The sequence below is a fragment of the Aythya ferina genome (assembly GCF_964211825.1).
Source record: "Aythya ferina genome assembly, chromosome: 1".
Taxonomy (NCBI): Eukaryota; Metazoa; Chordata; class Aves; order Anseriformes; family Anatidae; genus Aythya; species Aythya ferina.
Genome location: NC_140296.1, coordinates 46472280 through 46486056, shown reverse-complemented (window position 1 = coordinate 46486056; position 13777 = coordinate 46472280).

Below are 13777 nucleotides of genomic sequence, written 5' to 3'. Positions count from 1 at the left end.
TTCAACAGGGTGGGGATTATTCTGTGCCCAGTGGCTGAGAAACTAAGGAATAACAGCCTTAAGGAGGAGTGCCAAGTCCCAGCTTCATCTTGGAAAGAATCTGCTATTTGTTTGTATAATTCTTTAGATTTTCTCTCTCTCTCCCTCTCTCTCTCTCTCTTTTCTTTTTTTTTTTTTTTTTTTTTTTTTTTAAATCCACTGCTATTCATTTCCTGTAGTTGTTGCATTGGCACTAAGTGAGCATAAACGCCTGTATTCATTCTGTTTAGCTAAAAAATTTAATTACCATGCCAAAATTAATCCAAGCTTCAGCACCTAAGAAATAAACTGCCTGCTGGAGGTGGTAGTCATGCTATCAGCTTTGTTAAGAGGCCTGAACTCAGATGTTGCACTGTAGTTCTGCAATCCAGAATAAAGTATTTTGCTAGGCTTCAGGACTGCGATTTATCAGGCTTGCTTTTTCCAAGATTTTCTTGTCCTGCCTGGAAATCTGTTAAGATTTCACTTATGCTAGCAATAACCTCTTGGCTTTTCAAGTAAGATATTTCCTCTTTTTCTCATAACAAGACTTTATGTAGCAGACAGTTTTCCAGGCCTCTGTCACAGGCAAATAAATAAGAAGGTTTTCTGGGGACACTTTGGTGAGTGATAAGAGGTGGTAATACCTGTGGAGAGGCAATATCTCCTATTAGGTGATGAGAACTGCCTGCTTCACTAAGACTTAAATGCGCCCTACGTAATATAATATGTGTGCCCTATAATATAATATAATAATGTGCCCTATGTAATATAAGGTATGAAGAGCTGGTTTCTGCCTCTGGACAATTAACAATTCCTTCCTTCCTTCCTTCCTTCCTTCCTTCCTTCCTTCCTTCCTTCCTTCCTTCCTTCCTTCCTTCCTTCCTTCCTTCCTTCCTTCCTTCCTTCCTTCCTTCCTTCCTTCCTTCCTTCCTTCTTTCTTTTGTTAAATATTATCTCATCTATAAAAGGCTGCCTTAGACATAACACAATGGAGAATATGAATGAGAAGTCTGGTAGCTGATCTTCAGAAAGGCAAATTCCTCAATGTTCTTTATACATGAAGATGAAAGAAAACTAACTTGAACCCATGTTTTTAATGCTATTTGACCACATTGAACTCCCCTCTTCTTGGTACAGTATATTACCTCTTAGGGCATACATTTTAATAGCTCAATGAGAAGTTCATAAGAGGATCATATGCCTAAATATTATTTTGAGCATTGTTTTTAATGCTTTCCAACTCATTTCCTCTTTTCTGCTGATACCACTAAAAAGTCTGCCAAGAACATACTGGCAAACAGTAACTGCTCAAACAATGAACATCTCATCCAATGTTTTGTGGATAATTAGGGGATTACATTCCTTCAAGAATAAGGCCACCTTTTATTACACATAAATTGTTAGCTTGTATGGATTTTTATTACCTCATGTCACCATTATTTTTAAAGCTTTTAAAAGCATATAGATAAGTCTACTTTTGAACATTTAGAACTCCAACATAAGCATAAAACAACCTTCCATCACATCCCTCTAAATTTATTTCTTATCATTCATGAGCAATGGCTTAGTTTTGTAAATACAGATACAGCTGACAGGTTTTTGGCCACTACTGGCTGTTGGTTTGCTTCCTATTCCAGTAGAAATAAGAGCAAAATTATCAGGAGATACTTTGTTATTTATTTACTAGACAGGTTCCACAGATTTTTGTGGGAAAAAAAAAAAAAAAAATCTGTGCAAGTTTCCATAGCTTGGCATCATTTTGTGTCATGGTACTTGGCAAATCTTTTATGAACTACAGAATAGTTTATGGAGAAAATTACAGAGTAATTTATCATATTAGGTATCTGTATAATGAGCTATTTTATATAGTCTCTTTCTCGGACTATTCTGCCTCATTGATTAGAGTAAGAAAAACAAAACAATAATTCTTTTCCCTCAAACATATAACATCATAAATTTCATTATCATTTTGGATATTTATTTGGACTAGTCTTTTTGGAGATTATAATTTGATTTTCTTGGTAGAAAACAACAAACAAACAAAAATCAAGTGAACATGGAAGGTCACAAGCTATGACGCTTGAGATTCACTTTTTCCCCTAGCCCTAGTGAATGTTTAAATACCAAGCAGTTAGTGTGGTTGAAATATTCATCACACATAAGGACATCTTATGCCCATGATAAGGATCAATTGATAATGTATATACATCCTTCAAAGAGAAATGTCTTGTGGATCACTGAAATTTTACAATGTTCTTCTTTCAGCTTTTTCATTCAAGTGAAATATAGAATGCTTATAGAAATGCTTTTCCAGGCATTTTGTCTGATAGATTTTTTTTGGTTGGTTGGTTGGTTTGGTTTGGTTTAGTTTTAATTCAATGTTTTTGTCTTGGGTGGATCCTCAGTTGTCAATCTGCATTACATTAGGAATATCCACGGAGCATTGCTGATATCTCCCAGTTGTGAAAATGGCTTGTTTTTCAGAATTTGATCAACTGCAAGTTGATCATAGGCAAATGTAAATAAATGTCTATTCAATTTATGTACAACACCAAAAATTATTGAATGTATCTGACATAATCAAAATAAATGATACAACTTATTGAACTTCTACGTTTTCACGGGAAATATGGACTGATGTATTTCTTATAAGAAATTCTGATTCAGAAGTTATTGTGAGTTATTCTTTAGAGTAAGAATTTGTGTTTAAGAAGTGCTTCAAAAAGGGTCAACCATATCCCAGGGTGCATCAAGCATGGCATTGCTTCCTGATCGAGGGAAGTAATTGTCCTACTATACTCCGCACTGTTTCAGTCTCACCTTGAGTACTGTGTGCAGTTTGGGGCATTGCAATATAAGGGCATAAAACTATTAAAGAGTGTCAAAGGAAGGCAAAAGAGATGGTAAAGGTTCTAGAGGGCAAGACGTGTGAGGAACAGCTGAAGTCACTTGGTTTGTTCAGCCTAGAGAAGAGGTGACAGGGGAGGCCTTGTGGCAGCCTACAGATTCCTCATGAGGGGAGCAGAGGGGCAGGAACTGAGCTCTGCTCTCTGGGGACAGCAACAGGACCCAAGGGAACAGCATGAAGCTGTGACAGGGAAGGGTCAGGCTGGGTGTCAGGAAACAGTTCTTCACCAAGAGGGTGATCGGGCAATAGAAAAGGCTCCCCAGGGAAGTGGTCATGGCATTGAGCTTGCCAGAGTTCAAGAAGCATTTGGACAATGCTCTCAGACATACAGTTTGATTATTGGGTGGTTCTGTGTGTAGACCCAGGAGCTGGACTCAGTGATCCTTGTGGCTCCCTTCCAACTCAGGTATTGCTATGATTTTGTGATTCAGTGTTTTTGGGGTAAAGAAAATGGGAGAAAAGAAGAGTAAAGAATTATAAGAAGGAGGAAGGCAATTCAAATATTAAGTAGGCAAAGTCCAATCTCAATAGTATAAACCAAGAAATTAACACCATGAAATAAAACTGCCTCTGGATCTGCATTTTGCTATGCAACATTTAGGATCAAAACTCGTTTAACTTCCTTGTAGTAGAGACTGAGTAGCAACTGTACCTAAAAGCTGAAAACCATAGGCTGGGTGGGAATTTTATAAACATTTTAAAATTTCGAATACTGTTTTTTGTTTGTTTGTTTGTTTGCTTTTTGTCACAAAAAAAAAAAAAAAAAAAAAAAATCAGAGGTGAACTAAACCTCTATATGACAGTCTTTATTTGGTTTGTTGTTTTTTGTGTGTGTTTTGTTGTTTTTTTTTCTTCTCAAAGTTTGTGTTATACACTATACAATGATATGTCTATAAATGGAAATTAGAAGAAAATACGATTCTGAAAGAAATCTCAAAGAATTCACTGAGAATGGACTTTAGTGTACGTAAGAACACTGAAGTGACTCTTCAAAAACTGGTTTTAACCATATTTCTATTGTCATTCCACCATATATATATATATGTATGTATGTATGTATATGTATATTGGGTCCACTGGTGGTATTATGCCTCTTAACTTTTTGTATTTCAGGGGTATATAAATATTCCTACCAATCTAAGGGCTATTTTAGATACTTAGAAATCTTTTCATGCTGTTCCTCACAGTATCCTTTCGGACAACTTCTCCAAGTGTGAGATAAACAGATTCATTCTACACTGAGTGATGAACTGGCTGAATGGTAGAGCTCAATATGTCGTCAAGAATGGGGCTGCATCTGGCTGGCAGTCAGTCACTAGCAGTGTTCCCCAGGGTTCCATTCTAGGGTCAGTTTTATTCAACTTTTTAATCATCATTTTTATGAATGCATTCTTAGCAAGTTTGCTGATGATACCAAATTGGGAAGTGTTGTTGACTCTGTCAAGGTACAAGAGGTCTTGCACAGGGATCTAGATAGATTGAAGCACTGGGTAATAATGCCTAAAAGGTCAAATATCTTACTCTTGAAATGTGATTCTGAACACATTCTGTATGTTCCCTGTAATAGGTAATTCCTAACCACAGTTCATCCTAAAAAAAGAGACTTAAAGATCTAACAACCACCCTTTCTTATTTCACTCCAGTCACTATACAGGGAACCTAGGAAGGTGAGCTCAATCTTAAATGCTTAGATTGAAGCACTGGAATAAATTCCATAAATTTGGAAGAGAGAAATCCCACTCTAAACTTACACCCAGTATGGGAACATACTCACTATAGGATTATATATTGTTGTATGTGGGCTACTTCAGTACTTAACACCTGCAAATATTTAAGATTTATTTCATAAAATCATAGGATATCCTGAGTTGGAAGGAACCCACATGGATCATCTACTCCAACTCCTGGGTCCACACAGGATGTCCTAAAAATCAGATCATATGTCAGAGCATTGTCTAAATGCTTCTTGAACTCTGGCAAACTCAGTGCCATGACCACTTCCCTGGGGAGCTTGTTCCATGCCCAACCACCCTTTCAGTGAAGGACCTTTTCTAACTCACAGCCTGACCTTCCCCTGACACAGCTTCATGCTGTTCCCTTGGGTCCTGTTGCTGTCCCCAGAGAGCAGAGCTCAGTTCCTGCCCCTCTGCTCCCCTCATGAGGAATCTGTAGGCTGCCACAAGGCCTCCCCTGTCTCCTCTTCTCTAGGCTGAACAAACCAAGTGACTTCAGCTGTTCCTCATACGTCTTGCCCTCTAGACCTCTAACCATCTTTAGGGCTTTAAGGCACACAGGCACACATCCACTATTTGCGTATATCACAAAAATGCAAGAGACAAAGAACTAGAAGGTACAAATCAAAGCTGTCATAGTAACTTAATAGCTGCTGCTTATAATTCCACCAATGCAAAGAAGTCAAAAACTTGGCTTTACATGTTAGTTAAAACAGATTTATGACTACTTTGCATTGCTGAAGTGGCAGAAAGAATCTAGAAGGTACCACCATATCAGTCAATCAGACAGTATATGTATAAACTACCATACTGGTCGAGGTAATTCATCCAGTTTGTTGTCCAGATTCCCTCTCTAGTGCCGGTATATGACTAAAAAGTTATTGCAGTTCTTATTTCTAATTAATTTCAAATGTTGTTTGAACGTGATTCAAGTATTTTTTCTTTTTTATTTAATTTGCACTTCACTGGATAGCTAGAAATGTTATCTAAGTAAGAGATGTGCCAAGCCTCTTCTAGTATTGGAAGGGATACTGCTGTTACCTACATACTGCCAAATCAACTATGTATGAAAGTTCATTCCTTAGGTTTCAATATTGTAATAAAATCTACATACAAAGAAACATAAAACCATTCAGACTATATTTAGAATTAAGGCCCAAATCTTTGACAGCACTATTGAATTATGTCAATTTTTACAGTATATTTTGAATGAGTTAGAATGCTTTGAGCAATGAACCCATGAAACTTTTCTCAGCCTCTTACCTGGCAAAGTTAATAACCTGTTTCAGCGATGAAGAAATGTGACTAATATACTGCTTGCAGACTGATATAACATTTTTCCCCTTCTTGAAGCAGTATAAGAAAATTCATATTAGCTTTCAGCCCATGAAAACCAAGAAGTCCAATAAAGAAAAAATGGCCTACTGATCAATCTGTTTTATAAAAGAAAGTCTTTGGATTAGCAAAAGCATTTTCCCTTCAGGGAAATATTATGATAAATTATTCAACCATGTAGCTGAACTTGTGTTGAACCAGTTTTCTTTTCCTTGCCTTTTAAAGGTTTTGCAGAAGCTCAAGAAACAGTCAAAACTTCCTTGTTCCTGAATAATGAATATAGAGCGTTCCTCACTCCAGTAAATGCTGAATTTTTGCAAAGAAAGAAAACAGCTGGTGCATGAAACCAAGCTTGCTCACGTTTCGAGAAAACTTCTCTCAGGTTACATCTTTAGATAAACATCAGTCTACAGCCCCCCCCCCCCCCTTTTTTTTTTTTCATGAATATAAAACCTTTTAAACAGTAATGTCAGGAATATTTGTTTTGTGTGAGTGAAGTGGTGTGTTCTGCCTAGCAGAAAGGCTCTTATTCCTCTAGGCTCCCATAGCTCTGTGGAATAAAAGTGGTTTGTGCATCAGTGGTTTTCTGTGGGCTCCCAGACCATATCAAGCAGTCTATGACATGCTGTGCATGGGGAATACAGCTATGGGGAATATGGGGAATACAGCTATGCAAGCCAGTGCCAGGAAGGGAATGTAGCTGGGAGAGGAGAATATGGGGACTTAAAGATGCAGACAGTAAATGTACATTCCAGAGCGTGGTTAATGGTCAAGAAAATTAGGAGTTCATTGAGGCAAGACAGAGAGGAATGTCCAACTTTTTTTGATTGATGGTCAGCAGAACGCCAAGGATCAAGAGAAAATAAGCACCAAAAGACATTTCAGTAGGGAAAACAAAGCATTAACAGTGAATATCATGCCTAACACTGATGATGATTTATAGTCTGGCTTGCAGACAAAACCACTGATCTGGTACTGCTAATAACACATGAGGCATGGAAAACTCCAAGGCCTTTTTCAAAAATGATGGAGTACACAACAGCCACAAAGTTTCTCTTGGAGGTTTGTTTCCTTTTCAGAATCTCCTGTAATCATTGAATTTGCAAAGCTATCAATCCAGAAAAGGTTCTAATGTGCCGGTTTAAGACTGAAACTGAAAATATTCCTGGTCAAGCAATACCATTCTAGCTTTTTCTGTAAGGCAGAGTAAATCTAACTTCATGATGTGAGGTAATTGGGTATGAGGCATTTACACCTGTAAAAAAACATTTATATGACAGGTTAATGTTCTGACAGTAAACGTATTACAAAAGCTGTTTTGTTTTGTTTTTCAGGGAGCATATGGTTTTAAAATGAGAATTTATTTTCCTAAAAAGAAATTGATTGCAAAAGAACCTTAATATCTCTGTTATTTTTTTTTTTCTTAACCATGTTAAAATGTGTATTACAAAATGCCCTCAGCAGCTCAGTTCTTCCTTTGCCCAAGGAGATTTGTATAGCTGTTTCTTAGTTATGATATATTCCAACCATCAGGTAACTATAATTCTATTACATATTATCTCAATTTATATTCAAGTAATTTATAAAAAGCTACTCCAGAAAGAGAGATTGAGGGAAGTATTTCAAAATCCTGATGATGATTATGTAATTTATCTGAAACGTTACTTACAATGTTTCAATACTCATTCTGTATTGGACAACAATGTGAACAGTTAGGCTGCAGGATATTCTTAGGATGCTTATTTCAACTTTTCCTGTTGACACCGTTCCACTTTAGATAAAAATCTCAAAAGGTCATTGAAATGGAGAACTAAAATAGCTCTCCAGCCTTCTTGCTAGGACAGTCTCCCAGGAGATGGGAACACATGAACCACCTTTCTCCAGTAAATATTTAATTGTGTATATGCAGTGGAACAGTGTCAACATGAGACCCTGAGAGAGCCCTTTTATGTTAGTTTAAAGTTAAGGGCAAGCATTTAGAAGTGTGAGATGTGGTTTGAAACCATTCATGCAGAGTACAAACTAAATCTAGCCTTTTTCACATCCTCCATACTGTTGCTTGAGTCCTTGAGCATATAACAGCTTCATCTTCTAGTTATCTGGGTTTTGGATTGGATTTATTTTTATATTAAAGACATAAACAGCCAGAATTTATCAATGGATTTATTTATCAGGTATCACTATTGCTTCTTCCATTTTTACTATAAACTGAGCTACACAACTGGAAAATGATATTGAATTTCTAATTGCAGCCCTGTATATCTAGACCAGAACAGCAAGTTATGTTTAGTAAAAAGAAAATTGAATTGCTGGTTTTGCTATCCCTAAAACAAACTAAATTCACTGTATTTTAAGGGAGTATTCATAGATGATACCTAAATACTGGGGAAGCACCTGATGCACTAGAGAACAGGGCTTCTATTCGGAGAGTACTCAACAGATTGCAGAAATGGGCTGACGGAAACCCCATAAAGTTTAATAAAAGCAAATGCAGAATACAGAATCTGGGAAGACAGAACTCTATGCATCATTACAGCTGGAAAGCAGCTTTGAATAAAGCCACCTGGGAGTCCTGGTGGGCAACCAGTCGAACATGAACTATTGAAGCGCTGTGCTATGAGAGAATTAAAATAGCACAGTGCTAGCAAGAGTGTGGCCAACACGTTGAAGGAACTGATTCTTTCCCTCTGTTCAGCATATGTGAGACTGCTTTTGCAGTACTTTGTACAATCTTGGGCACCTAAGTACAGGAAAGACTTGGACATACTGGACAAGGACAGCTACCAAGCTAATCAGGGACTTGATGGAGCACAGGTCATAGACTGAGAGAGCAAAGCCTTCTGGGCCTGTAGAAGTCAAAGGTCAGGGGAGGCATGATGGCTCTCTGCAACTACCTACTATGCAGCAGTAAAAGAGGGAATGAGTAGAAGTTGGAACAAGAGGAATTCTGATTGTACGTAAATAAATTAAGTATATATTATATATATATAATTATGTAATTATATATATAATATACATATATATTATATATGTATGAAATGTGTGAGCATATATAATATATGTAATATATTGCAGAGGGGATTTTCACACATCGTAACAGATTATCCAAAGAGACTGTGGAACAGCTACCACCAGAGACTGTACCTGAACTCAACTGTATATGGTATAAAACAACCTGATTTAAGTAGGCTTGTCTCTGAGCGGGGGTTGAACCAGATGATTTGCAGAGGTTTGTTCTGACCTCAGCCAGCCTATGCTTCTGTGGTTTTATTTTCCAATACAATGAGTTGTAGGCAATGCGTTAGCAATAGCACTTCTTAAATTTTCTTGCTATTCTTTAAGGATCCATAATGGATCTCTTTGTTCCTGCCCTTTTCACCCTCTATGTTCTCTAGCAAATACATTCAGAGTGTCCTGTATTTTCTTGTATACACCTAGTATCTTCACATTATATAAGGTAATATCAAGATGACAGGTATTACATGCTATTCCTTCCTTCTTTCTTCCACCAAATTGCTGTAAAATTCTTAGTGTTCCTAAAAATGGCATATATTTTTATTCATAAACATTTTTATACATAAACATTTCAGAAGACAAATGAACCTCTCAAGCTCAGTAGTAAATGTGAATACTAATAGTTTATTTGGGTTTTAGGTGGATAATGTTCTTTTGGGCTTTTATATTGAAGAAAAAAAATGTGTTTATATTTGCAACAGTTCTTTGCACTTATTGAGCTACATATACTGCTTCTGAAATTGAGAGGCCCATTTAAAAAGGAATAATTACATAAGTTTTGCCTTCTTAGGAAATAATGTTTTTTGTTTGTTTGTTTGTTTGTTTGTTTTTTCTTAGGAAACTACCCAAATCTTCAAAAATAGAATAAAAGTCTTCCATACTTTCTTCTGTAGTCTCCAGGAATCCCCTTCCACAACCTGTTGTCTAAGGTGATGTCCACAGAGTAGAGAACAAGAAAAAAACATTACTTTAGGTTTTAGAAGCATTTTTAAAGTAAGGATCGGTGTTTCTAGAGATATAAATCAGCATGGCTTTTTGGACAAGATAATTCCAATAGCTTTTTTATGCACTATGAAGACAAAATCAGAAACTAAACCAGATACTTTCTACCTTGAGGAATTACTGAACATTAACAAGAAAGAACTGGTATAGAAAACCCACAGATTCCAGAGTCTCTGAAATAGTGCCTATAGCATATTTGAAGGAATAAGATAAACTCTTCAGGAATGATTCATTGCCACAGTACTGCAATATATAAGGATCAACACTTGTACAAACAGTTATGTATACAGTTCATTGATTCTCAAGTGCATTTACAATACTCTCCTGGGCCTACCAAGAACTTAATATGCTGCCACTATGTGAAAGTATGCTCTTTCAAATAATCACAGTATTTCATCTTACTTGTCAAAATTATGATCACTGGGAACAAGTTTGAATACAATGTTGACCAAACAAAGACTAATTTGAAAAACACTACTATAGCTACATGGCCTATGACGTATTGAAAATTCATTGGCTTTCAATCTCCCATACCTTTTTTATACCAGTTTCCATTGCTACACAAAGCAGAAATGGCATTAAATAAACTTTTAGTCAAGAAGGATATAAATGGACCAAATACATATACAGGAAATTATACAATTATCACCTTCCTTGATAATGGTATCTAAATATCCTACCTGCCTGCTCCTAATCCTTTTTGACCTTACCAGGGTATTATTTTATAATTACAGAAATATTTTAAGATGTGTTTTCCAAAATCCAGGATAATCCAAAAGTGTGTGTATGCACTGAGAGTATACATGTGCTACTCAGGCTAATTGACCCTGATCCCTCACAATACCGACACTGAATGAAGTTTTATTTCTTATGAATACTCTAACTTGCATGGCTTATTTGCTAACCATGGGAGGTGGGCATTTAATCTGTCAAACATTTGTAAAACACCAAAAGCAATGCAACCTTTGACCTGGGTCACTGAAACTGCGCCCACTTGTGATTTGCCTGTTCACCCAGCCTGTTTCATATATTTGTCCCTATGTCCATGCCTTATGAAGCATGCAGACAGAGTATGATCTTTGACATTCAGCCACCTGTGTCCCATACTTTTTGTGTGAAATAAATAAATGACAGGCCTGGACATTAAGGCCAGGACTCCTCCTTCTCCTTCTCCTTCTCCTTCTCCTTCTCCTTCTCCTTCTCCTTCTCCTTCTCCTTCTCCTTCTCCTTCTCCTTCTCCTTCTCCTTCTCCTTCTCCTTCTCCTTCTCCTTCTCCTTCTCCTTCTCCTTCTCCTTCTCCTTCTCCTTCTCCTTCTCCTTCTCCTTCTCCTTCTCCTTCTCCTTCTCCTTCTCCTTCTCCTTCTCCTTCTCCTTCTCCTTCTCCTTCTCCTTCTCCTTCTCCTTCTCCTCTTTCTCTTTCTCTTTCTCTTTCTCTTTCTCTTTCTCTTTCTCTTTCTCTTTCTCTTTCTCTTTCTCTTTCTCTTTCTCTTTCTCTTTCTCTTTCTCTTTCTCTTTCTCTTTCTCTTTCTCTTTCTCTTTCTCCTTCTCCTTCTCCTTCTCCTTCTCCTTCTCCTTCTCCTTCTCCTTCTCCTTCTCTTTTACCATGGTGCAAGGAGGTAAGAAGAAGTCAAAGATCTAGCCACAGCTGCAAGATTAATTTAAATGAAGGCAATGGCAGAATCTGTGGTTTGCAGAGCTGGGAGGAAGCCATTAAAAAAAAATAAAACAGCAGTATCTCCTCACACTGCTGCTGCCAGATGGCTTCAGTCCTTCCATTCTTCAACTTCTGGTCAGATGGCTGAGACAAAATTAAAAAATATACCAGATGCACTTTTTTTGGACCATGTCCCATTTTATGTTCTCCTAATCAAGCCTGGGGGAAAAGGGAGGGAGTATGGCTCAGATATACAGTAGTAGGTTTAAAGAGAATAGAAATGAAAATGCCAGAAAGAGTATGAAACATCCAAGCAGGTCACAGGAAGTATAAAAGACTTTAGTCACAGGAAGTATATTGGAATATAAATAAATAAATAAATAGAAACCTTAAGTAGAAGACTCGCTAGAAAGAGAGAGAGAAAGAGAGAAAGAAAGAGAGAAAGAGAGAGAGAGAGAAAGAGAGAGAGAGAAAGAGAGAAAGAGAGAGAGAGAGAAAGAAAGAAAGAAAACGAAAGAAAGAAAGAAAGAAAGAAAGAAAGAAAGAAAGAAAGAAAGAAAGAAAGAAAGAAAGAAAGAAGGAAGGAAAGAAAGAAAAAGAGAAAGAAAGAAAGAAAGAAAGAAAGAAAGAAAGAAAGAAAGAAAGAAAGAAAGAAAGAAAGAAAGAAAGAAAGAAAGAAAGAAAGAAAGAGAGAAAGAAAGAAAGAAAGAAAGAGAGAAAGAAAGAAGTAATATGTAGACATGAGCTGGCAGTGGGAATAACCATAGCTATTTCACCCTAGAGAGGTAAAAATGTATAGGTCACCATTCTAACAAAATGTTGATGTTAGCTTTTGTAGAGGGATCAAAAGATAAGGCAAAATTGTACCTAGCCTAAAATGTAATGTATCTCAATGAACACTTTGGTGTGCAAAGTTCGCTTTCCATTATCCAAAGGACTGATGGACTTGAATAACATAAATTCCCAACAATGTGGGTGCTATATGATTCTGTGGGCAACATGGGTTAGAAATAACTCAGCTTGAATCCAGCCAGATTTACTGACTCCAATTAATTTCTGACTACTCCAAATCCACACAGGTTTTTGAAAAGTTAGGAAGGTATCTGAACTATAAGGTCCAGTACTCCAAGATATGGGAGACTTCTTTAATTCAGAAAAAAAGTTAGTGTGAATTCAGTGCTAAAGCAGTGAAAACAGCCTGGTGCCAAAACTGTACTACACCAAAAACCACTCCAGGACTCTGCAGGATATGGTGTTATTTGTTGACAGAGTAGAGACTTTCCAGGCCAATCCATATTAAGTTGGTATATATCTAAGAGCTTGTTAATTTGGGCACAAAGCCAGATGGATCAGTTTAAAACTTGGCCAGTTGGAAATACAAAGTGGTCCTGAATAGCTCCTTAGCAGTAGACAGGAATCTGTAGTGTCTTCTGCAGGCAGAGTAAATAACAGAAATGAATCTATGTTTTGAAAGAGAAGGGTTTCCAAAGTGGTTATGGGGTCCCCATTGTTGGAGATACTCAAAACCCTGCTGAAAATGGTCCTGGGCAACTTAGTCTAGCTGACTCTGCTCAGGCAGGGAAGTTGGACGTGGTGATCTCTAGATGTCCCTACTGAACTCAACTATTCTAGGACTTTGGGAAGGAGAAGCAGTGCTTCCCAACTCTGACTCAGAAAGGTAGTTCTCTCAACTGTAAGCTATCTCTTTCAATTTTTCCTGCTAGCTTCCTGTCCAGCTCTGCTCTTCCCACTGAAAAAGCCTATCTTCTGTTTTTCCTTCACCAAATTACTACATTCCACCTCTCCTTTCTGCTTCCATCTCATCACAACTGTATCCAATGTAAATCTGGCCACTTTCTCACAATGATTTTTTGCTGTCTGTACTCTAACTGCCTATTCTCATGATATCATATGGTGAACATCCAGGAGATTTCTTCTTTGTGTGTGTGTACCTGGTAGCTGATGACAAGACATGCAGGAATGGCACAGAGCTGTACCAGGGGATGTTCAGACTGGACATCGGAAAAATTTTGTTTCTGTGAGAGTGGTCAAACACTGCAACAGGCTTCCTAGCAAGGCGGTTGATGTCCTATGCCTATCAGTGTTCAA